This window comes from Labrus bergylta, chromosome 13, assembly GCF_963930695.1.
Source record: "Labrus bergylta chromosome 13, fLabBer1.1, whole genome shotgun sequence".
NCBI classification, from domain to species: domain Eukaryota; kingdom Metazoa; phylum Chordata; class Actinopteri; order Labriformes; family Labridae; genus Labrus; species Labrus bergylta.
In genome coordinates, this window is record NC_089207.1 from 7,322,218 (window position 1) to 7,347,606 (window position 25,389).

Genomic DNA, 25,389 nt, shown 5'->3' on the forward strand with positions numbered 1-25,389 from the left:
ACATGATTTTATTTGGCAGTCTGTCCTCTTTTTTTTTGTTGCAATTTTCATCAATGTTTTCAGTGAGTATTAATACATATTACGCTCTCTGGAGGCTGTTTTCAAAGTTCAGTTTTACATTCAAAAAGTACATGTAGCCTACTTACGTAAGGACTACTGCATTAACATATTTTAATTACTTGTACTTAGGTTACTCTTTACTTCCCCACAACACTCTGGTAGCCATATTATACATTTGATTCAACTGGAAATATTCACCATCATTATAAATGTTTTCACATCAATAATAAACATTTACACCAAATCAGGAATTATTATAAACGATTACTATTAAGATTGAATTTAAAAAAAACCTGCAAACAAGTGATGCTTACTTATCAATCAATATTTTTTCAGAATCAATTGACGATTTTTCAGAAGTTGACCATTTTGCATCGTCACTTTTACTGTGGATTTATTAAGGTTTTCAATACTGCAAACTTGTGAACAGTGAACAGCAGAAATAAGTTTAAATGTTGCATTAAGGCACACAAGATTTAGGATTATTATAGTAGCCTAAGCAGTGATTGATTAAGATATAAGGGACAACTCGAAATTATGTTTTTATCACCACTTACTTGTTTTGAGGTAATCTTGAATGACAAATGAATAAATCAGCCATTGCAATGTTTCATGTAGAAATCATAACCCTGTGGGGCATACATATTTGATCCCCTCACATTCTCCATTGTAACTAATCATTAAAAAAAACAATCCTCCATTAGGAATCACAAAGGAACACTTACTAATTATATGAAAATTCATAATTATTACAATCAGTCCCTATATATGCTATAGATGATCCCCAATCAAAATTCAGTGTAAGCTACTTTGTAGGAAAGTAGAAGCAATGATAGACAAATAAAAAAAGAACTGCAGTGCATAGCAGGAGGTTACAGCGCCCCCTGCTGGCTGAAGCAGGTATTAAAAGCTTACAGCACCTGGGATTCCCAGGCGGTCTCCCATCCAAGTACTAACCAGGCCAGTTTTGAAAGAGGGAAGTTAATCTTCACGGAATCGGTTTGTTCAATGTGTTTATCAGACGTTTGAACGTTCAGTTTGCCCGCAAGTCGTGAAACAAGTCTTAAAAACAAGCTGCAAGTCTTTAGTTAACTCCCAGCATCAAAGTATTGCTGAATCTAGTAAGATTAAGTGTAAGTCTATCCATAGGCCCACACGTTTGAGTAGAAAAGTAATAAAATCAACTAGGTCATAGTCACTTGCTCTAATTTTGGCGAGGTGTTACTTTAAACCTAAGTATGTATAAATAACCCTTTAACAACCTGTTCATTCGCTTACGGCCATACCACCCTGAACACGCCCGATCTCGTCCGATCTCGGAAGCTAAGCAGGGTCGGGCCTGGTTAGTACTTGGATGGGAGACCGCCTGGGAATACCAGGTGCTGTAAGCTTTTAATACCTCCTTTAGCCAGAAGAGGGCGCTGTTGCCTCACTAGTGGAGAAAGGACTGAGAGAAACAGGCCAGTGGAAAATGAAACATGATTTTATTTGGCAGTCTGTCCTCTTTTTTTTTGTTGCAATTTTCATCAATGTTTTCAGTGAGTATTAATACATATTACGCTCTCTGGAGGCTGTTTTCAAAGTTCAGTTTTACATTCAAAAAGTACATGTAGCCTACTTACGTAAGGACTACTGCATTAACATATTTTAATTACTTGTACTTAGGTTACTCTTTACTTCCCCACAACACTCTGGTAGCCATATTATACATTTGATTCAACTGGAAATATTCACCATCATTATAAATGTTTTCACATCAATAATAAACATTTACACCAAATCAGGAATTATTATAAACGATTACTATTAAGATTGAATTTAAAAAAAACCTGCAAACAAGTGATGCTTACTTATCAATCAATATTTTTTCAGAATCAATTGACGATTTTTCAGAAGTTGACCATTTTGCATCGTCACTTTTACTGTGGATTTATTAAGGTTTTCAATACTGCAAACTTGTGAACAGTGAACAGCAGAAATAAGTTTAAATGTTGCATTAAGGCACACAAGATTTAGGATTATTATAGTAGCCTAAGCAGTGATTGATTAAGATATAAGGGACAACTCGAAATTATGTTTTTATCACCACTTACTTGTTTTGAGGTAATCTTGAATGACAAATGAATAAATCAGCCATTGCAATGTTTCATGTAGAAATCATAACCCTGTGGGGCATACATATTTGATCCCCTCACATTCTCCATTGTAACTAATCATTAAAAAAAACAATCCTCCATTAGGAATCACAAAGGAACACTTACTAATTATATGAAAATTCATAATTATTACAATCAGTCCCTATATATGCTATAGATGATCCCCAATCAAAATTCAGTGTAAGCTACTTTGTAGGAAAGTAGAAGCAATGATAGACAAATAAAAAAAGAACTGCAGTGCATAGCAGGAGGTTACAGCGCCCCCTGCTGGCTGAAGCAGGTATTAAAAGCTTACAGCACCTGGGATTCCCAGGCGGTCTCCCATCCAAGTACTAACCAGGCCAGTTTTGAAAGAGGGAAGTTAATCTTCACGGAATCGGTTTGTTCAATGTGTTTATCAGACGTTTGAACGTTCAGTTTGCCCGCAAGTCGTGAAACAAGTCTTAAAAACAAGCTGCAAGTCTTTAGTTAACTCCCAGCATCAAAGTATTGCTGAATCTAGTAAGATTAAGTGTAAGTCTATCCATAGGCCCACACGTTTGAGTAGAAAAGTAATAAAATCAACTAGGTCATAGTCACTTGCTCTAATTTTGGCGAGGTGTTACTTTAAACCTAAGTATGTATAAATAACCCTTTAACAACCTGTTCATTCGCTTACGGCCATACCACCCTGAACACGCCCGATCTCGTCCGATCTCGGAAGCTAAGCAGGGTCGGGCCTGGTTAGTACTTGGATGGGAGACCGCCTGGGAATACCAGGTGCTGTAAGCTTTTAATACCTCCTTTAGCCAGAAGAGGGCGCTGTTGCCTCACTAGTGGAGAAAGGACTGAGAGAAACAGGCCAGTGGAAAATGAAACATGATTTTATTTGGCAGTCTGTCCTCTTTTTTTTTGTTGCAATTTTCATCAATGTTTTCAGTGAGTATTAATACATATTACGCTCTCTGGAGGCTGTTTTCAAAGTTCAGTTTTACATTCAAAAAGTACATGTAGCCTACTTACGTAAGGACTACTGCATTAACATATTTTAATTACTTGTACTTAGGTTACTCTTTACTTCCCCACAACACTCTGGTAGCCATATTATACATTTGATTCAACTGGAAATATTCACCATCATTATAAATGTTTTCACATCAATAATAAACATTTACACCAAATCAGGAATTATTATAAATGATTACTATTAAGATTGAATTTAAAAAAAACCTGCAAACAAGTGATGCTTACTTATCAATCAATTGACGATTTTTCAGAAGTTGACCATTTCGCATCGTCACTTTTACTCTGGATTTATTAAGGTTTTCAATCCTGCAAACTTGTGAACAGTGAACAGCAGAAATAAGTTTAAATGTTGCATTAAGGCACACAAGATTTAGGATTATTATAGTAGCCTAAGCAGTGATTGATTAAGATACAAGGGACAACTCGAAATTATGTTTTTATCACCACTTACTTGTTTTGAGGTAATCTTGAATGACAAATGAATAAATCAGCCATTGCAATGTTTCATGTAGAAATCATAACCCTGTGGGGCATACATATTTGATCCCCTCACATTCTCCATTGTAACTAATCATTAAAAAAACAATCCTCCATTAGGAATCACAAAGGAACACTTACTAATTATATGAAAATTCATAATTATTACAATCAGTCCCTATATATGCTATAGATGATCGCCAATCAAAATTCAGTGTAAGCTACTTTGTAGGAAAGTAGAAGCAATGATAGACAAATAAAAAAAGAACTGCAGTGCATAGCAGGAGGTTACAGCGTGCCCTGCTGGCTGAAGCAGGTATTAAAAGCTTACAGCACCTGGTATTCCCAGGCGGTCTCCCATCCAAGTACTAACCAGGCCAGTTTTGAAAGAGGGAAGTTAATCTTCACGGAATCGGTTTGTTCAATGTGTTTATCAGACGTTTGAACGTTCAGTTTGCCCGCAAGTCGTGAAACAAGTCTTAAAAACAAGCTGCAAGTCTTTAGTTAACTCCCAGCGTCAAAGTATTGCTGAATCTAGTAAGATTAAGTGTAAGTCTATCCATAGGCCCACACGTTTGAGTAGAAAAGTAATAAAATCAACTAGGTCATAGTCACTTGCTCTAATTTTGGCGAGGTGTTACTTTAAACCTAAGTATGTATAAATAACCCTTTAACAACCTGTTCATTCGCTTACGGCCATACCACCCTGAACACGCCCGATCTCGTCCGATCTCGGAAGCTAAGCAGGGTCGGGCCTGGTTAGTACTTGGATGGGAGACTGCCTGGGAATACAAGGTGCTGTAAGCTTTTAATACCTCCTTTAGCCAGAAGAGGGCGCTGTTGCCTCACTAGTGGAGAAAGGACTGAGAGAAACAGGCCAGTGGAAAATGAAACATGATTTTATTTGGCAGTCTGTCCTCTTTTTTTTTGTTGCAATTTTCATCAATGTTTTCAGTGAGTATTAATACATATTACGCTCTCTGGAGGCTGTTTTCAAAGTTCAGTTTTACATTCAAAAAGTACATGTAGCCTACTTACGTAAGGACTACTGCATTAACATATTTTAATTACTTGTACTTAGGTTACTCTTTACTTCCCCACAACACTCTGGTAGCCATATTATACATTTGATTCAACTGGAAATATTCACCATCATTATAAATGTTTTCACATCAATAATAAACATTTACACCAAATCAGGAATTATTATAAATGATTACTATTAAGATTGAATTTAAAAAAAACCTGCAAACAAGTGATGCTTACTTATCAATCAATTGACGATTTTTCAGAAGTTGACCATTTCGCATCGTCACTTTTACTGTGGATTTATTAAGGTTTTCAATCCTGCAAACTTGTGAACAGTGAACAGCAGAAATAAGTTTAAATGTTGCATTAAGGCACACAAGATTTAGGATTATTATAGTAGCCTAAGCAGTGATTGATTAAGATACAAGGGACAACTCGAAATTATGTTTTTATCACCACTTACTTGTTTTGAGGTAATCTTGAATGACAAATGAATAAATCAGCCATTGCAATGTTTCATGTAGAAATCATAACCCTGTGGGGCATACATATTTGATCCCCTCACATTCTCCATTGTAACTAATCATTAAAAAAACAATCCTCCATTAGGAATCACAAAGGAACACTTACTAATTATATGAAAATTCATAATTATTACAATCAGTCCCTATATATGCTATAGATGATCCCCAATCAAAATTCAGTGTAAGCTACTTTGTAGGAAAGTAGAAGCAATGATAGACAAATAAAAAAAGAACTGCAGTGCATAGCAGGAGGTTACAGCGTCCCCTGCTGGCTGAAGCAGGTATTAAAAGCTTACAGCACCTGGGATTCCCAGGCGGTCTCCCATCCAAGTACTAACCAGGCCAGTTTTGAAAGAGGGAAGTTAATCTTCACGGAATCGGTTTGTTCAATGTGTTTATCAGACGTTTGAACGTTCAGTTTGCCCGCAAGTCGTGAAACAAGTCTTAAAAACAAGCTGCAAGTCTTTAGTTAACTCCCAGCGTCAAAGTATTGCTGAATCTAGTAAGATTAAGTGTAAGTCTATCCATAGGCCCACACGTTTGAGTAGAAAAGTAATAAAATCAACTAGGTCATAGTCACTTGCTCTAATTTTGGCGAGGTGTTACTTTAAACCTAAGTATGTATAAATAACCCTTTAACAACCTGTTCATTCGCTTACGGCCATACCACCCTGAACACGCCCGATCTCGTCCGATCTCAGAAGCTAAGCAGGGTCGGGCCTGGTTAGTACTTGGATGGGAGACCGCCTGGGAATACCAGGTGCTGTAAGCTTTTAATACCTCCTTTAGCCAGAAGAGGGCGCTGTTGCCTCACTAGTGGAGAAAGGACTGAGAGAAACAGGCCAGTGGAAAATGAAACATGATTTTATTTGGCAGTCTGTCCTCTTTTTTTTTGTTGCAATTTTCATCAATGTTTTCAGTGAGTATTAATACATATTACGCTCTCTGGAGGCTGTTTTCAAAGTTCAGTTTTACATTCAAAAAGTACATGTAGCCTACTTACGTAAGGACTACTGCATTAACATATTTTAATTACTTGTACTTAGGTTACTCTTTACTTCCCCACAACACTCTGGTAGCCATATTATACATTTGATTCAACTGGAAATATTCACCATCATTATAAATGTTTTCACATCAATAATAAACATTTACACCAAATCAGGAATTATTATAAATGATTACTATTAAGATTGAATTTAAAAAAAACCTGCAAACAAGTGATGCTTACTTATCAATCAATTGACGATTTTTCAGAAGTTGACCATTTCGCATCGTCACTTTTACTGTGGATTTATTAAGGTTTTCAATCCTGCAAACTTGTGAACAGTGAACAGCAGAAATAAGTTTAAATGTTGCATTAAGGCACACAAGATTTAGGATTATTATAGTAGCCTAAGCAGTGATTGATTAAGATACAAGGGACAACTCGAAATTATGTTTTTATCACCACTTACTTGTTTTGAGGTAATCTTGAATGACAAATGAATAAATCAGCCATTGCAATGTTTCATGTAGAAATCATAACCCTGTGGGGCATACATATTTGATCCCCTCACATTCTCCATTGTAACTAATCATTAAAAAAACAATCCTCCATTAGGAATCACAAAGGAACACTTACTAATTATATGAAAATTCATAATTATTACAATCAGTCCCTATATATGCTATAGATGATCCCCAATCAAAATTCAGTGTAAGCTACTTTGTAGGAAAGTAGAAGCAATGATAGACAAATAAAAAAAGAACTGCAGTGCATAGCAGGAGGTTACAGCGTGCCCTGCTGGCTGAAGCAGGTATTAAAAGCTTACAGCACCTGGGATTCCCAGGCGGTCTCCCATCCAAGTACTAACCAGGCCAGTTTTGAAAGAGGGAAGTTAATCTTCACGGAATCGGTTTGTTCAATGTGTTTATCAGACGTTTGAACGTTCAGTTTGCCCGCAAGTCGTGAAACAAGTCTTAAAAACAAGCTGCAAGTCTTTAGTTAACTCCCAGCGTCAAAGTATTGCTGAATCTAGTAAGATTAAGTGTAAGTCTATCCATAGGCCCACACGTTTGAGTAGAAAAGTAATAAAATCAACTAGGTCATAGTCACTTGCTCTAATTTTGGCGAGGTGTTACTTTAAACCTAAGTATGTATAAATAACCCTTTAACAACCTGTTCATTCGCTTACGGCCATACCACCCTGAACACGCCCGATCTCGTCCGATCTCGGAAGCTAAGCAGGGTCGGGCCTGGTTAGTACTTGGATGGGAGACCGCCTGGGAATACCAGGTGCTGTAAGCTTTTAATACCTCCTTTAGCCAGAAGAGGGCGCTGTTGCCTCACTAGTGGAGAAAGGACTGAGAGAAACAGGCCAGTGGAAAATGAAACATGATTTTATTTGGCAGTCTGTCCTCTTTTTTTTTGTTGCAATTTTCATCAATGTTTTCAGTGAGTATTAATACATATTACGCTCTCTGGAGGCTGTTTTCAAAGTTCAGTTTTACATTCAAAAAGTACATGTAGCCTACTTACGTAAGGACTACTGCATTAACATATTTTAATTACTTGTACTTAGGTTACTCTTTACTTCCCCACAACACTCTGGTAGCCATATTATACATTTGATTCAACTGGAAATATTCACCATCATTATAAATGTTTTCACATCAATAATAAACATTTACACCAAATCAGGAATTATTATAAATGATTACTATTAAGATTGAATTTAAAAAAAACCTGCAAACAAGTGATGCTTACTTATCAATCAATTGACGATTTTTCAGAAGTTGACCATTTTGCATCGTCACTTTTACTGTGGATTTATTAAGGTTTTCAATCCTGCAAACTTGTGAACAGTGAACAGCAGAAATAAGTTTAAATGTTGCATTAAGGCACACAAGATTTAGGATTATTATAGTAGCCTAAGCAGTGATTGATTAAGATACAAGGGACAACTCGAAATTATGTTTTTATCACCACTTACTTGTTTTGAGGTAATCTTGAATGACAAATGAATAAATCAGCCATTGCAATGTTTCATGTAGAAATCATAACCCTGTGGGGCATACATATTTGATCCCCTCACATTCTCCATTGTAACTAATCATTAAAAAAACAATCCTCCATTAGGAATCACAAAGGAACACTTACTAATTATATGAAAATTCATAATTATTACAATCAGTCCCTATATATGCTATAGATGATCCCCAATCAAAATTCAGTGTAAGCTACTTTGTAGGAAAGTAGAAGCAATGATAGACAAATAAAAAAAGAACTGCAGTGCATAGCAGGAGGTTACAGCGTCCCCTGCTGGCTGAAGCAGGTATTAAAAGCTTACAGCACCTGGGATTCCCAGGCGGTCTCCCATCCAAGTACTAACCAGGCCAGTTTTGAAAGAGGGAAGTTAATCTTCACGGAATCGGTTTGTTCAATGTGTTTATCAGACGTTTGAACGTTCAGTTTGCCCGCAAGTCGTGAAACAAGTCTTAAAAACAAGCTGCAAGTCTTTAGTTAACTCCCAGCGTCAAAGTATTGCTGAATCTAGTAAGATTAAGTGTAAGTCTATCCATAGGCCCACACGTTTGAGTAGAAAAGTAATAAAATCAACTAGGTCATAGTCACTTGCTCTAATTTTGGCGAGGTGTTACTTTAAACCTAAGTATGTATAAATAACCCTTTAACAACCTGTTCATTCGCTTACGGCCATACCACCCTGAACACGCCCGATCTCGTCCGATCTCGGAAGCTAAGCAGGGTCGGGCCTGGTTAGTACTTGGATGGGAGACCGCCTGGGAATACCAGGTGCTGTAAGCTTTTAATACCTCCTTTAGCCAGAAGAGGGCGCTGTTGCCTCACTAGTGGAGAAAGGACTGAGAGAAACAGGCCAGTGGAAAATGAAACATGATTTTATTTGGCAGTCTGTCCTCTTTTTTTTTGTTGCAATTTTCATCAATGTTTTCAGTGAGTATTAATACATATTACGCTCTCTGGAGGCTGTTTTCAAAGTTCAGTTTTACATTCAAAAAGTACATGTAGCCTACTTACGTAAGGACTACTGCATTAACATATTTTAATTACTTGTACTTAGGTTACTCTTTACTTCCCCACAACACTCTGGTAGCCATATTATACATTTGATTCAACTGGAAATATTCACCATCATTATAAATGTTTTCACATCAATAATAAACATTTACACCAAATCAGGAATTATTATAAATGATTACTATTAAGATTGAATTTAAAAAAAACCTGCAAACAAGTGATGCTTACTTATCAATCAATTGACGATTTTTCAGAAGTTGACCATTTCGCATCGTCACTTTTACTGTGGATTTATTAAGGTTTTCAATCCTGCAAACTTGTGAACAGTGAACAGCAGAAATAAGTTTAAATGTTGCATTAAGGCACACAAGATTTAGGATTATTATAGTAGCCTAAGCAGTGATTGATTAAGATACAAGGGACAACTCGAAATTATGTTTTTATCACCACTTACTTGTTTTGAGGTAATCTTGAATGACAAATGAATAAATCAGCCATTGCAATGTTTCATGTAGAAATCATAACCCTGTGGGGCATACATATTTGATCCCCTCACATTCTCCATTGTAACTAATCATTAAAAAAACAATCCTCCATTAGGAATCACAAAGGAACACTTACTAATTATATGAAAATTCATAATTATTACAATCAGTCCCTATATATGCTATAGATGATCCCCAATCAAAATTCAGTGTAAGCTACTTTGTAGGAAAGTAGAAGCAATGATAGACAAATAAAAAAAGAACTGCAGTGCATAGCAGGAGGTTACAGCGTCCCCTGCTGGCTGAAGCAGGTATTAAAAGCTTACAGCACCTGGGATTCCCAGGCGGTCTCCCATCCAAGTACTAACCAGGCCAGTTTTGAAAGAGGGAAGTTAATCTTCACGGAATCGGTTTGTTCAATGTGTTTATCAGACGTTTGAACGTTCAGTTTGCCCGCAAGTCGTGAAACAAGTCTTAAAAACAAGCTGCAAGTCTTTAGTTAACTCCCAGCGTCAAAGTATTGCTGAATCTAGTAAGATTAAGTGTAAGTCTATCCATAGGCCCACACGTTTGAGTAGAAAAGTAATAAAATCAACTAGGTCATAGTCACTTGCTCTAATTTTGGCGAGGTGTTACTTTAAACCTAAGTATGTATAAATAACCCTTTAACAACCTGTTCATTCGCTTACGGCCATACCACCCTGAACACGCCCGATCTCGTCCGATCTCGGAAGCTAAGCAGGGTCGGGCCTGGTTAGTACTTGGATGGGAGACCGCCTGGGAATACCAGGTGCTGTAAGCTTTTAATACCTCCTTTAGCCAGAAGAGGGCGCTGTTGCCTCACTAGTGGAGAAAGGACTGAGAGAAACAGGCCAGTGGAAAATGAAACATGATTTTATTTGGCAGTCTGTCCTCTTTTTTTTTGTTGCAATTTTCATCAATGTTTTCAGTGAGTATTAATACATATTACGCTCTCTGGAGGCTGTTTTCAAAGTTCAGTTTTACATTCAAAAAGTACATGTAGCCTACTTACGTAAGGACTACTGCATTAACATATTTTAATTACTTGTACTTAGGTTACTCTTTACTTCCCCACAACACTCTGGTAGCCATATTATACATTTGATTCAACTGGAAATATTCACCATCATTATAAATGTTTTCACATCAATAATAAACATTTACACCAAATCAGGAATTATTATAAATGATTACTATTAAGATTGAATTTAAAAAAAACCTGCAAACAAGTGATGCTTACTTATCAATCAATTGACGATTTTTCAGAAGTTGACCATTTCGCATCGTCACTTTTACTGTGGATTTATTAAGGTTTTCAATCCTGCAAACTTGTGAACAGTGAACAGCAGAAATAAGTTTAAATGTTGCATTAAGGCACACAAGATTTAGGATTATTATAGTAGCCTAAGCAGTGATTGATTAAGATACAAGGGACAACTCGAAATTATGTTTTTATCACCACTTACTTGTTTTGAGGTAATCTTGAATGACAAATGAATAAATCAGCCATTGCAATGTTTCATGTAGAAATCATAACCCTGTGGGGCATACATATTTGATCCCCTCACATTCTCCATTGTAACTAATCATTAAAAAAACAATCCTCCATTAGGAATCACAAAGGAACACTTACTAATTATATGAAAATTCATAATTATTACAATCAGTCCCTATATATGCTATAGATGATCCCCAATCAAAATTCAGTGTAAGCTACTTTGTAGGAAAGTAGAAGCAATGATAGACAAATAAAAAAAGAACTGCAGTGCATAGCAGGAGGTTACAGCGTGCCCTGCTGGCTGAAGCAGGTATTAAAAGCTTACAGCACCTGGTATTCCCAGGCGGTCTCCCATCCAAGTACTAACCAGGCCAGTTTTGAAAGAGGGAAGTTAATCTTCACGGAATCGGTTTGTTCAATGTGTTTATCAGACGTTTGAACGTTCAGTTTGCCCGCAAGTCGTGAAACAAGTCTTAAAAACAAGCTGCAAGTCTTTAGTTAACTCCCAGCGTCAAAGTATTGCTGAATCTAGTAAGATTAAGTGTAAGTCTATCCATAGGCCCACACGTTTGAGTAGAAAAGTAATAAAATCAACTAGGTCATAGTCACTTGCTCTAATTTTGGCGAGGTGTTACTTTAAACCTAAGTATGTATAAATAACCCTTTAACAACCTGTTCATTCGCTTACGGCCATACCACCCTGAACACGCCCGATCTCGTCCGATCTCGGAAGCTAAGCAGGGTCGGGCCTGGTTAGTACTTGGATGGGAGACTGCCTGGGAATACAAGGTGCTGTAAGCTTTTAATACCTCCTTTAGCCAGAAGAGGGCGCTGTTGCCTCACTAGTGGAGAAAGGACTGAGAGAAACAGGCCAGTGGAAAATGAAACATGATTTTATTTGGCAGTCTGTCCTCTTTTTTTTTGTTGCAATTTTCATCAATGTTTTCAGTGAGTATTAATACATATTACGCTCTCTGGAGGCTGTTTTCAAAGTTCAGTTTTACATTCAAAAAGTACATGTAGCCTACTTACGTAAGGACTACTGCATTAACATATTTTAATTACTTGTACTTAGGTTACTCTTTACTTCCCCACAACACTCTGGTAGCCATATTATACATTTGATTCAACTGGAAATATTCACCATCATTATAAATGTTTTCACATCAATAATAAACATTTACACCAAATCAGGAATTATTATAAATGATTACTATTAAGATTGAATTTAAAAAAAACCTGCAAACAAGTGATGCTTACTTATCAATCAATTGACGATTTTTCAGAAGTTGACCATTTCGCATCGTCACTTTTACTGTGGATTTATTAAGGTTTTCAATCCTGCAAACTTGTGAACAGTGAACAGCAGAAATAAGTTTAAATGTTGCATTAAGGCACACAAGATTTAGGATTATTATAGTAGCCTAAGCAGTGATTGATTAAGATACAAGGGACAACTCGAAATTATGTTTTTATCACCACTTACTTGTTTTGAGGTAATCTTGAATGACAAATGAATAAATCAGCCATTGCAATGTTTCATGTAGAAATCATAACCCTGTGGGGCATACATATTTGATCCCCTCACATTCTCCATTGTAACTAATCATTAAAAAAACAATCCTCCATTAGGAATCACAAAGGAACACTTACTAATTATATGAAAATTCATAATTATTACAATCAGTCCCTATATATGCTATAGATGATCCCCAATCAAAATTCAGTGTAAGCTACTTTGTAGGAAAGTAGAAGCAATGATAGACAAATAAAAAAAGAACTGCAGTGCATAGCAGGAGGTTACAGCGTCCCCTGCTGGCTGAAGCAGGTATTAAAAGCTTACAGCACCTGGGATTCCCAGGCGGTCTCCCATCCAAGTACTAACCAGGCCAGTTTTGAAAGAGGGAAGTTAATCTTCACGGAATCGGTTTGTTCAATGTGTTTATCAGACGTTTGAACGTTCAGTTTGCCCGCAAGTCGTGAAACAAGTCTTAAAAACAAGCTGCAAGTCTTTAGTTAACTCCCAGCGTCAAAGTATTGCTGAATCTAGTAAGATTAAGTGTAAGTCTATCCATAGGCCCACACGTTTGAGTAGAAAAGTAATAAAATCAACTAGGTCATAGTCACTTGCTCTAATTTTGGCGAGGTGTTACTTTAAACCTAAGTATGTATAAATAACCCTTTAACAACCTGTTCATTCGCTTACGGCCATACCACCCTGAACACGCCCGATCTCGTCCGATCTCAGAAGCTAAGCAGGGTCGGGCCTGGTTAGTACTTGGATGGGAGACCGCCTGGGAATACCAGGTGCTGTAAGCTTTTAATACCTCCTTTAGCCAGAAGAGGGCGCTGTTGCCTCACTAGTGGAGAAAGGACTGAGAGAAACAGGCCAGTGGAAAATGAAACATGATTTTATTTGGCAGTCTGTCCTCTTTTTTTTTGTTGCAATTTTCATCAATGTTTTCAGTGAGTATTAATACATATTACGCTCTCTGGAGGCTGTTTTCAAAGTTCAGTTTTACATTCAAAAAGTACATGTAGCCTACTTACGTAAGGACTACTGCATTAACATATTTTAATTACTTGTACTTAGGTTACTCTTTACTTCCCCACAACACTCTGGTAGCCATATTATACATTTGATTCAACTGGAAATATTCACCATCATTATAAATGTTTTCACATCAATAATAAACATTTACACCAAATCAGGAATTATTATAAATGATTACTATTAAGATTGAATTTAAAAAAAACCTGCAAACAAGTGATGCTTACTTATCAATCAATTGACGATTTTTCAGAAGTTGACCATTTCGCATCGTCACTTTTACTGTGGATTTATTAAGGTTTTCAATCCTGCAAACTTGTGAACAGTGAACAGCAGAAATAAGTTTAAATGTTGCATTAAGGCACACAAGATTTAGGATTATTATAGTAGCCTAAGCAGTGATTGATTAAGATACAAGGGACAACTCGAAATTATGTTTTTATCACCACTTACTTGTTTTGAGGTAATCTTGAATGACAAATGAATAAATCAGCCATTGCAATGTTTCATGTAGAAATCATAACCCTGTGGGGCATACATATTTGATCCCCTCACATTCTCCATTGTAACTAATCATTAAAAAAACAATCCTCCATTAGGAATCACAAAGGAACACTTACTAATTATATGAAAATTCATAATTATTACAATCAGTCCCTATATATGCTATAGATGATCCCCAATCAAAATTCAGTGTAAGCTACTTTGTAGGAAAGTAGAAGCAATGATAGACAAATAAAAAAAGAACTGCAGTGCATAGCAGGAGGTTACAGCGTCCCCTGCTGGCTGAAGCAGGTATTAAAAGCTTACAGCACCTGGGATTCCCAGGCGGTCTCCCATCCAAGTACTAACCAGGCCAGTTTTGAAAGAGGGAAGTTAATCTTCACGGAATCGGTTTGTTCAATGTGTTTATCAGACGTTTGAACGTTCAGTTTGCCCGCAAGTCGTGAAACAAGTCTTAAAAACAAGCTGCAAGTCTTTAGTTAACTCCCAGCGTCAAAGTATTGCTGAATCTAGTAAGATTAAGTGTAAGTCTATCCATAGGCCCACACGTTTGAGTAGAAAAGTAATAAAATCAACTAGGTCATAGTCACTTGCTCTAATTTTGGCGAGGTGTTACTTTAAACCTAAGTATGTATAAATAACCCTTTAACAACCTGTTCATTCGCTTACGGCCATACCACCCTGAACACGCCCGATCTCGTCCGATCTCAGAAGCTAAGCAGGGTCGGGCCTGGTTAGTACTTGGATGGGAGACCGCCTGGGAATACCAGGTGCTGTAAGCTTTTAATACCTCCTTTAGCCAGAAGAGGGCGCTGTTGCCTCACTAGTGGAGAAAGGACTGAGAGAAACAGGCCAGTGGAAAATGAAACATGATTTTATTTGGCAGTCTGTCCTCTTTTTTTTTGTTGCAATTTTCATCAATGTTTTCAGTGAGTATTAATACATATTACGCTCTCTGGAGGCTGTTTTCAAAGTTCAGTTTTACATTCAAAAAGTACATGTAGCCTACTTACGTAAGGACTACTGCATTAACATATTTTAATTACTTGTACTTAGGTTACTCTTTACTTCCCCACAACACTCTGGTAGCCATATTATACATTTGATTCAACTGGAAATATTCACCATCATTATAAATGTTTTCACATCAATAATAAACATTTACACCAAATCAGGAATTATTATAAATGATTACTATTAAGATTGAATTTAAAAAAAACCTGCAAACAAGTGATGCTTACTTATCAATCAATTGACGATTTTTCAGAAGTTGACCATTTCGCATCGTCACTTTTACTGTGGATTTATTAAGGTTTTCAATCCTGCAAACTTGTGAACAGTGAACAGCAGAAATAAGTTTAAATGTTGCATTAAGGCACACAAGATTTAGGATTATTATAGTAGCCTAAGCAGTGATTGATTAAGATACAAGGGACAACTCGAAATTATGTTTTTATCACCACTTACTTGTTTTGAGGTAATCTTGAATGACAAATGAATAAATCAGCCATTGCAATGTTTCATGTAGAAATCATAACCCTGTGGGGCATACATATTTGATCCCCTCACATTCTCCATTGTAACTAATCATTAAAAAAACAATCCTCCATTAGGAATCACAAAGGAACACTTACTAATTATATGAAAATTCATAATTATTACAATCAGTCCCTATATATGCTATAGATGATCCCCAATCAAAATTCAGTGTAAGCTACTTTGTAGGAAAGTAGAAGCAATGATAGACAAATAAAAAAAGAACTGCAGTGCATAGCAGGAGGTTACAGCGTCCCCTGCTGGCTGAAGCAGGTATTAAAAGCTTACAGCACCTGGGATTCCCAGGCGGTCTCCCATCCAAGTACTAACCAGGCCAGTTTTGAAAGAGGGAAGTTAATCTTCACGGAATCGGTTTGTTCAATGTGTTTATCAGACGTTTGAACGTTCAGTTTGCCCGCAAGTCGTGAAACAAGTCTTAAAAACAAGCTGCAAGTCTTTAGTTAACTCCCAGCGTCAAAGTATTGCTGAATCTAGTAAGATTAAGTGTAAGTCTATCCATAGGCCCACACGTTTGAGTAGAAAAGTAATAAAATCAACTAGGTCATAGTCACTTGCTCTAATTTTGGCGAGGTGTTACTTTAAACCTAAGTATGTATAAATAACCCTTTAACAACCTGTTCATTCGCTTACGGCCATACCACCCTGAACACGCCCGATCTCGTCCGATCTCGGAAGCTAAGCAGGGTCGGGCCTGGTTAGTACTTGGATGGGAGACCGCCTGGGAATACCAGGTGCTGTAAGCTTTTAATACCTCCTTTAGCCAGAAGAGGGCGCTGTTGCCTCACTAGTGGAGAAAGGACTGAGAGAAACAGGCCAGTGGAAAATGAAACATGATTTTATTTGGCAGTCTGTCCTCTTTTTTTTTGTTGCAATTTTCATCAATGTTTTCAGTGAGTATTAATACATATTACGCTCTCTGGAGGCTGTTTTCAAAGTTCAGTTTTACATTCAAAAAGTACATGTAGCCTACTTACGTAAGGACTACTGCATTAACATATTTTAATTACTTGTACTTAGGTTACTCTTTACTTCCCCACAACACTCTGGTAGCCATATTATACATTTGATTCAACTGGAAATATTCACCATCATTATAAATGTTTTCACATCAATAATAAACATTTACACCAAATCAGGAATTATTATAAATGATTACTATTAAGATTGAATTTAAAAAAAACCTGCAAACAAGTGATGCTTACTTATCAATCAATATTTTTTCAGAATCAATTGACGATTTTTCAGAAGTTGACCATTTTGCATCGTCACTTTTACTGTGGATTTATTAAGGTTTTCAATACTGCAAACTTGTGAACAGTGAACAGCAGAAATAAGTTTAAATGTTGCATTAAGGCACACAAGATTTAGGATTATTATAGTAGCCTAAGCAGTGATTGATTAAGATATAAGGGACAACTCGAAATTATGTTTTTATCACCACTTACTTGTTTTGAGGTAATCTTGAATGACAAATGAATAAATCAGCCATTGCAATGTTTCATGTAGAAATCATAACCCTGTGGGGCATACATATTTGATCCCCTCACATTCTCCATTGTAACTAATCATTAAAAAAAACAATCCTCCATTAGGAATCACAAAGGAACACTTACTAATTATATGAAAATTCATAATTATTACAATCAGTCCCTATATATGCTATAGATGATCCCCAATCAAAATTCAGTGTAAGCTACTTTGTAGGAAAGTAGAAGCAATGATAGACAAATAAAAAAAGAACTGCAGTGCATAGCAGGAGGTTACAGCGTGCCCTGCTGGCTGAAGCAGGTATTAAAAGCTTACAGCACCTGGGATTCCCAGGCGGTCTCCCATCCAAGTACTAACCAGGCCAGTTTTGAAAGAGGGAAGTTAATCTTCACGGAATCGGTTTGTTCAATGTGTTTATCAGACGTTTGAACGTTCAGTTTGCCCGCAAGTCGTGAAACAAGTCTTAAAAACAAGCTGCAAGTCTTTAGTTAACTCCCAGCGTCAAAGTATTGCTGAATCTAGTAAGATTAAGTGTAAGTCTATCCATAGGCCCACACGTTTGAGTAGAAAAGTAATAAAATCAACTAGGTCATAGTCACTTGCTCTAATTTTGGCGAGGTGTTACTTTAAACCTAAGTATGTATAAATAACCCTTTAACAACCTGTTCATTCACTTACGGCCATACCACCCTGAACACGCCCGATCTCGTCCGATCTCGGAAGTTAAGCAGGGTCGGGCCTGGTTAGTACTTGGATGGGAGACCGCCTGGGAATACCAGGTGCTGTAAGCTTTTAATACCTCCTTTAGCCAGAAGAGGGCGCTGTTGCCTCACTAGTGGAGAAAGGACTGAGAGAAACAGGCCAGTGGAAAATGAAACATGATTTTATTTGGCAGTCTGTCCTCTCTTTTTTTGTTGTTGTTGCAATTTTCATCAATGTTTTCAGTGAGTATTAATACATATTACGCTCTCTGGAGGCTGTTTTCAAAGTTCAGTTTTACATTCAAAAAGTACATGTAGCCTACTTAAGTAAGGACTACTGCATTAACATATTTTAATTACTTGTACTTAGGTTACTCTTTACTTCCCCACAACACTCTGGTAGCCATATTATACATTTGATTCAACTGGAAATATTCACCATCATTATAAATGTTTTCACATCAATAATAAACATTTACACCAAATCAGGAATTATTATAAATGATTACTATTAAGATTGAATTTAAAAAAAACCTGCAAACAAGTGATGCTTACTTATCAATCAATATTTTTTCAGAATCAATTGACGATTTTTCAGAAGTTGACCATTTTGCATCGTCACTTTTACTGTGGATTTATTAAGGTTTTCAATACTGCAAACTTGTGAACAGTGAACAGCAGAAATAAGTTTAAATGTTGCATTAAGGCACACAAGATTTAGGATTATTATAGTAGCCTAAGCAGTGATTGATTAAGATATAAGGGACAACTCGAAATTATGTTTTTATCACCACTTACTTGTTTTGAGGTAATCTTGAATGACAAATGAATAAATCAGCCATTGCAATGTTTCATGTAGAAATCATAACCCTGTGGGGCATACATATTTGATCCCCTCACATTCTCCATTGTAACTAATCATTAAAAAAAACAATCCTCCATTAGGAATCACAAAGGAACACTTACTAATTATATGAAAATTCATAATTATTACAATCAGTCCCTATATATGCTATAGATGATCCCCAATCAAAATTCAGTGTAAGCTACTTTGTAGGAAAGTAGAAGCAATGATAGACAAATAAAAAAAGAACTGCAGTGCATAGCAGGAGGTTACAGCGCCCCCTGCTGGCTGAAGCAGGTATTAAAAGCTTACAGCACCTGGGATTCCCAGGCGGTCTCCCATCCAAGTACTAACCAGGCCAGTTTTGAAAGAGGGAAGTTAATCTTCACGGAATCGGTTTGTTCAATGTGTTTATCAGACGTTTGAACGTTCAGTTTGCCCGCAAGTCGTGAAACAAGTCTTAAAAACAAGCTGCAAGTCTTTAGTTAACTCCCAGCGTCAAAGTATTGCTGAATCTAGTAAGATTAAGTGTAAGTCTATCCATAGGCCCACACGTTTGAGTAGAAAAGTAATAAAATCAACTAGGTCATAGTCACTTGCTCTAATTTTGGCGAGGTGTTACTTTAAACCTAAGTATGTATAAATAACCCTTTAACAACCTGTTCATTCGCTTACGGCCATACCACCCTGAACACGCCCGATCTCGTCCGATCTCGGAAGCTAAGCAGGGTCGGGCCTGGTTAGTACTTTGATGGGAGACTGCCTGGGAATACCAGGTGCTGTAAGCTTTTAATACCTCCTTTAGCCAGAAGAGGGCGCTGTTGCCTCACTAGTGGAGAAAGGACTGAGAGAAACAGGCCAGTGGAAAATGAAACATGATTTTATTTGGCAGTCTGTCCTCTTTTTTTTTGTTGCAATTTTCATCAATGTTTTCAGTGAGTATTAATACATATTACGCTCTCTGGAGGCTGTTTTCAAAGTTCAGTTTTACATTCAAAAAGTACATGTAGCCTACTTACGTAAGGACTACTGCATTAACATATTTTAATTACTTGTACTTAGGTTACTCTTTACTTCCCCACAACACTCTGGTAGCCATATTATACATTTGATTCAACTGGAAATATTCACCATCATTATAAATGTTTTCACATCAATAATAAACATTTACACCAAATCAGGAATTATTATAAATGATTACTATTAAGATTGAATTTAAAAAAAACCTGCAAACAAGTGATGCTTACTTATCAATCAATATTTTTTCAGAATCAATTGACGATTTTTCAGAAGTTGACCATTTTGCATCGTCACTTTTACTGTGGATTTATTAAGGTTTTCAATACTGCAAACTTGTGAACAGTGAACAGCAGAAATAAGTTTAAATGTTGCATTAAGGCACACAAGATTTAGGATTATTATAGTAGCCTAAGCAGTGATTGATTAAGATATAAGGGACAACTCGAAATTATGTTTTTATCACCACTTACTTGTTTTGAGGTATTCTTGAATGACAAATGAATAAATCAGCCATTGCAATGTTTCATGTAGAAATCATAACCCTGTGGGGCATACATATTTGATCCCCTCACATTCTCCATTGTAACTAATCATTAAAAAAAACAATCCTCCATTAGGAATCACAAAGGAACACTTACTAATTATATGAAAATTCATAATTATTACAATCAGTCCCTATATATGCTATAGATGATCCCCAATCAAAATTCAGTGTAAGCTACTTTGTAGGAAAGTAGAAGCAATGATAGACAAATAAAAAAAGAACTGCAGTGCATAGCAGGAGGTTACAGCGCCCCCTGCTGGCTGAAGCAGGTATTAAAAGCTTACAGCACCTGGGATTCCCAGGCGGTCTCCCATCCAAGTACTAACCAGGCCAGTTTTGAAAGAGGGAAGTTAATCTTCACGGAATCGGTTTGTTCAATGTGTTTATCAGACGTTTGAACGTTCAGTTTGCCCGCAAGTCATGAAACAAGTCTTAAAAACAAGCTGCAAGTCTTTAGTTAACTCCCAGCGTCAAAGTATTGCTGAATCTAGTAAGATTAAGTGTAAGTCTATCCATAGGCCCACACGTTTGAGTAGAAAAGTAATAAAATCAACTAGGTCATAGTCACTTGCTCTAATTTTGGCGAGGTGTTACTTTAAACCTAAGTATGTATAAATAACCCTTTAACAACCTGTTCATTCGCTTACGGCCATACCACCCTGAACACGCCCGATCTCGTCCGATCTCGGAAGCTAAGCAGGGTCGGGCCTGGTTAGTACTTGGATGGGAGACCGCCTGGGAATACCAGGTGCTGTAAGCTTTTAATACCTCCTTTAGCCAGAAGAGGGCGCTGTTGCCTCACTAGTGGAGAAAGGACTGAGAGAAACAGGCCAGTGGAAAATGAAACATGATTTTATTTGGCAGTCTGTCCTCTCTTTTTTTTTTGTTGTTGCAATTTTCATCAATGTTTTCAGTGAGTATTAATACATATTACGCTCTCTGGAGGCTGTTTTCAAAGTTCAGTTTTACATTCAAAAAGTACATGTAGCCTACTTAAGTAAGGACTACTGCATTAACATATTTTAATTACTTGTACTTAGGTTACTCTTTACTTCCCCACAACACTCTGGTAGCCATATTATACATTTGATTCAACTGGAAATATTCACCATCATTATAAATGTTTTCACATCAATAATAAACATTTACACCAAATCAGGAATTATTATAAATGATTACTATTAAGATTGAATTTAAAAAAAACCTGCAAACAAGTGATGCTTACTTATCAATCAATATTTTTTCAGAATCAATTGACGATTTTTCAGAAGTTGACCATTTTGCATCGTCACTTTTACTGTGGATTTATTAAGGTTTTCAATACTGCAAACTTGTGAACAGTGAACAGCAGAAATAAGTTTAAATGTTGCATTAAGGCACACAAGATTTAGGATTATTATAGTAGCCTAAGCAGTGATTGATTAAGATATAAGGGACAACTCGAAATTATGTTTTTATCACCACTTACTTGTTTTGAGGTAATCTTGAATGACAAATGAATAAATCAGCCATTGCAATGTTTCATGTAGAAATCATAACCCTGTGGGGCATACATATTTGATCCCCTCACATTCTCCATTGTAACTAATCATTAAAAAAAACAATCCTCCATTAGGAATCACAAAGGAACACTTACTAATTATATGAAAATTCATAATTATTACAATCAGTCCCTATATATGCTATAGATGATCCCCAATCAAAATTCAGTGTAAGCTACTTTGTAGGAAAGTAGAAGCAATGATAGACAAATAAAAAAAGAACTGCAGTGCATAGCAGGAGGTTACAGCGCCCCCTGCTGGCTGAAGCAGGTATTAAAAGCTTACAGCACCTGGGATTCCCAGGCGGTCTCCCATCCAAGTACTAACCAGGCCAGTTTTGAAAGAGGGAAGTTAATCTTCACGGAATCGGTTTGTTCAATGTGTTTATCAGACGTTTGAACGTTCAGTTTGCCCGCAAGTCGTGAAACAAGTCTTAAAAACAAGCTGCAAGTCTTTAGTTAACTCCCAGCGTCAAAGTATTGCTGAATCTAGTAAGATTAAGTGTAAGTCTATCCATAGGCCCACACGTTTGAGTAGAAAAGTAATAAAATCAACTAGGTCATAGTCACTTGCTCTAATTTTGGCGAGGTGTTACTTTAAACCTAAGTATGTATAAATAACCCTTTAACAACCTGTTCATTCGCTTACGGCCATACCACCCTGAACACGCCCGATCTCGTCTGATCTCGGAAGCTAAGCAGGGTTGGGCCTGGTTAGTACTTGGATGGGAGACCGCCTGGGAATACCAGGTGCTGTAAGCTTTTAATACCTCCTTTAGCCAGAAGAGGGCGCTGTTGCCTCACTAGTGGAGAAAGGACTGAGAGAAACAGGCCAGTGGAAAATGAAACATGATTTTATTTGGCAGTCTGTCCTCTCTTTTTTTTTTTTTGTTGCAATTTTCATCAATGTTTTCAGTGAGTATTAATACATATTACGCTCTCTGGAGGCTGTTTTCAAAGTTCAGTTTTACATTCAAAAAGTACATGTAGCCTACTTAAGTAAGGACTACTGCATTAACATATTTTAATTACTTGTACTTAGGTTACTCTTTACTTCCCCACAACACTCTGGTAGCCATATTATACATTTGATTCAACTGGAAATATTCACCATCATTATAAATGTTTTCACATCAATAATAAACATTTACACCAAATCAGGAATTATTATAAATGATTACTATTAAGATTGAATTTAAAAAAAACCTGCAAACAAGTGATGCTTACTTATCAATCAATTGACGATTTTTCAGAAGTTGACCATTTTGCATCGTCACTTTTACTGTGGATTTATTAAGGTTTTCAATACTGCAAACTTGTGAACAGTGAACAGCAGAAATAAGTTTAAATGTTGCATTAAGGCACACAAGATTTAGGATTATTATAGTAGCCTAAGCAGTGATTGATTAAGATATAAGGGACAACTCGAAATTATGTTTTTATCACCACTTACTTGTTTTGAGGTAATCTTGAATGACAAATGAATAAATCAGCCATTGCAATGTTTCATGTAGAAATCATAACCCTGTGGGGCATACATATTTGATCCCCTCACATTCTCCATTGTAACTAATCATTAAAAAAAACAATCCTCCATTAGGAATCACAAAGGAACACTTACTAATTATATGAAAATTCATAATTATTACAATCAGTCCCTATATATGCTATAGATGATCCCCAATCAAAATTCAGTGTAAGCTACTTTGTAGGAAAGTAGAAGCAATGATAGACAAATAAAAAAAGAACTGCAGTGCATAGCAGGAGGTTACAGCGCCCCCTGCTGGCTGAAGCAGGTATTAAAAGCTTACAGCACCTGGGATTCCCAGGCGGTCTCCCATCCAAGTACTAACCAGGCCAGTTTTGAAAGAGGGAAGTTAATCTTCACGGAATCGGTTTGTTCAATGTGTTTATCAGACGTTTGAACGTTCAGTTTGCCCGCAAGTCGTGAAACAAGTCTTAAAAACAAGCTGCAAGTCTTTAGTTAACTCCCAGCGTCAAAGTATTGCTGAATCTAGTAAGATTAAGTGTAAGTCTATCCATAGGCCCACACGTTTGAGTAGAAAAGTAATAAAATCAACTAGGTCATAGTCACTTGCTCTAATTTTGGCGAGGTGTTACTTTAAACCTAAGTATGTATAAATAACCCTTTAACAACTTGTTCATTCGCTTACGGCCATACCACCCTGAACACGCCCGATCTCGTCCGATCTCGGAAGCTAAGCAGGGTCGGGCCTGGTTAGTACTTGGATGGGAGACCGCCTGGGAATACCAGGTGCTGTAAGCTTTTAATACCTCCTTTAGCCAGAAGAGGGCGCTGTTGCCTTACTAGTGGAGAAAGGACTGAGAGAAACAGGCCAGTGGAAAATGAAACATGATTTTATTTGGCAGTCTGTCCTCTCTTTTTTTTTTGTTGTTGCAATTTTCATCAATGTTTTCAGTGAGTATTAATACATATTACGCTCTCTGGAGGCTGTTTTCAAAGTTCAGTTTTACATTCAAAAAGTACATGTAGCCTACTTAAGTAAGGACTACTGCATTAACATATTTTAATTACTTGTACTTAGGTTACTCTTTACTTCCCCACAACACTCTGGTAGCCATATTATACATTTGATTCAACTGGAAATATTCACCATCATTATAAATGTTTTCACATCAATAATAAACATTTACACCAAATCAGGAATTATTATAAATGATTACTATTAAGATTGAATTTAAAAAAAACCTGCAAACAAGTGATGCTTACTTATCAATCAATTGACGATTTTTCAGAAGTTGACCATTTTGCATCGTCACTTTTACTGTGGATTTATTAAGGTTTTCAATACTGCAAACTTGTGAACAGTGAACAGCAGAAATAAGTTTAAATGTTGCATTAAGGCACACAAGATTTAGGATTATTATAGTAGCCTAAGCAGTGATTGATTAAGATATAAGGGACAACTCGAAATTATGTTTTTATCACCACTTACTTGTTTTGAGGTAATCTTGAATGACAAATGAATAAATCAGCCATTGCAATGTTTCATGTAGAAATCATAACCCTGTGGGGCATACATATTTGATCCCCTCACATTCTCCATTGTAACTAATCATTAAAAAAAACAATCCTCCATTAGGAATCACAAAGGAACACTTACTAATTATATGAAAATTCATAATTATTACAATCAGTCCCTATATATGCTATAGATGATCCCCAATCAAAATTCAGTGTAAGCTACTTTGTAGGAAAGTAGAAGCAATGATAGACAAATAAAAAAAGAACTGCAGTGCATAGCAGGAGGTTACAGCGCCCCCTGCTGGCTGAAGCAGGTATTAAAAGCTTACAGCACCTGGG

General features: G+C 36.7%; 16 non-coding genes across 16 annotated transcripts; all 16 read left to right on the forward strand.

Annotated features, from left to right (window-relative positions):
* Positions 1 to 1,332: 1,332 nt before the first annotated feature.
* On the forward strand, positions 1,333 to 1,451 carry LOC136181933 (5S ribosomal RNA). Its single transcript, XR_010668249.1, has one exon. It is a non-coding gene; the product is annotated as a 5S ribosomal RNA (ribosomal RNA).
* Positions 1,452 to 2,868: 1,417 nt separating this feature from the next.
* LOC136181934 (5S ribosomal RNA) lies at positions 2,869 to 2,987 on the forward strand. The gene has a single exon (XR_010668250.1). It is a non-coding gene; the product is annotated as a 5S ribosomal RNA (ribosomal RNA).
* A 1,399-nt stretch (positions 2,988 to 4,386) lies between these two features.
* Positions 4,387 to 4,505, forward strand: LOC136181805 (5S ribosomal RNA). Its single transcript, XR_010668152.1, has one exon. It is a non-coding gene; the product is annotated as a 5S ribosomal RNA (ribosomal RNA).
* A 1,399-nt stretch (positions 4,506 to 5,904) lies between these two features.
* On the forward strand, positions 5,905 to 6,023 carry LOC136181641 (5S ribosomal RNA). Its single transcript, XR_010667988.1, has one exon. It is a non-coding gene; the product is annotated as a 5S ribosomal RNA (ribosomal RNA).
* Positions 6,024 to 7,422: 1,399 nt separating this feature from the next.
* LOC136181935 (5S ribosomal RNA) lies at positions 7,423 to 7,541 on the forward strand. Its single transcript, XR_010668251.1, has one exon. It is a non-coding gene; the product is annotated as a 5S ribosomal RNA (ribosomal RNA).
* Positions 7,542 to 8,940: 1,399 nt separating this feature from the next.
* Positions 8,941 to 9,059, forward strand: LOC136181936 (5S ribosomal RNA). The gene has a single exon (XR_010668252.1). It is a non-coding gene; the product is annotated as a 5S ribosomal RNA (ribosomal RNA).
* A 1,399-nt stretch (positions 9,060 to 10,458) lies between these two features.
* LOC136181937 (5S ribosomal RNA) lies at positions 10,459 to 10,577 on the forward strand. The gene has a single exon (XR_010668253.1). It is a non-coding gene; the product is annotated as a 5S ribosomal RNA (ribosomal RNA).
* Positions 10,578 to 11,976: 1,399 nt separating this feature from the next.
* Positions 11,977 to 12,095, forward strand: LOC136181806 (5S ribosomal RNA). The gene has a single exon (XR_010668153.1). It is a non-coding gene; the product is annotated as a 5S ribosomal RNA (ribosomal RNA).
* Positions 12,096 to 13,494: 1,399 nt separating this feature from the next.
* Positions 13,495 to 13,613, forward strand: LOC136181642 (5S ribosomal RNA). Its single transcript, XR_010667989.1, has one exon. It is a non-coding gene; the product is annotated as a 5S ribosomal RNA (ribosomal RNA).
* A 1,399-nt stretch (positions 13,614 to 15,012) lies between these two features.
* LOC136181643 (5S ribosomal RNA) lies at positions 15,013 to 15,131 on the forward strand. Its single transcript, XR_010667990.1, has one exon. It is a non-coding gene; the product is annotated as a 5S ribosomal RNA (ribosomal RNA).
* A 1,399-nt stretch (positions 15,132 to 16,530) lies between these two features.
* LOC136181939 (5S ribosomal RNA) lies at positions 16,531 to 16,649 on the forward strand. Its single transcript, XR_010668255.1, has one exon. It is a non-coding gene; the product is annotated as a 5S ribosomal RNA (ribosomal RNA).
* Positions 16,650 to 18,066: 1,417 nt separating this feature from the next.
* LOC136181366 (5S ribosomal RNA) lies at positions 18,067 to 18,185 on the forward strand. Its single transcript, XR_010667715.1, has one exon. It is a non-coding gene; the product is annotated as a 5S ribosomal RNA (ribosomal RNA).
* Positions 18,186 to 19,608: 1,423 nt separating this feature from the next.
* Positions 19,609 to 19,727, forward strand: LOC136181612 (5S ribosomal RNA). Its single transcript, XR_010667959.1, has one exon. It is a non-coding gene; the product is annotated as a 5S ribosomal RNA (ribosomal RNA).
* Positions 19,728 to 21,144: 1,417 nt separating this feature from the next.
* On the forward strand, positions 21,145 to 21,263 carry LOC136181940 (5S ribosomal RNA). The gene has a single exon (XR_010668256.1). It is a non-coding gene; the product is annotated as a 5S ribosomal RNA (ribosomal RNA).
* A 1,423-nt stretch (positions 21,264 to 22,686) lies between these two features.
* On the forward strand, positions 22,687 to 22,805 carry LOC136182270 (5S ribosomal RNA). The gene has a single exon (XR_010668588.1). It is a non-coding gene; the product is annotated as a 5S ribosomal RNA (ribosomal RNA).
* A 1,406-nt stretch (positions 22,806 to 24,211) lies between these two features.
* LOC136181941 (5S ribosomal RNA) lies at positions 24,212 to 24,330 on the forward strand. Its single transcript, XR_010668257.1, has one exon. It is a non-coding gene; the product is annotated as a 5S ribosomal RNA (ribosomal RNA).
* The last annotated feature ends 1,059 nt before the right edge of the window (positions 24,331 to 25,389 follow it).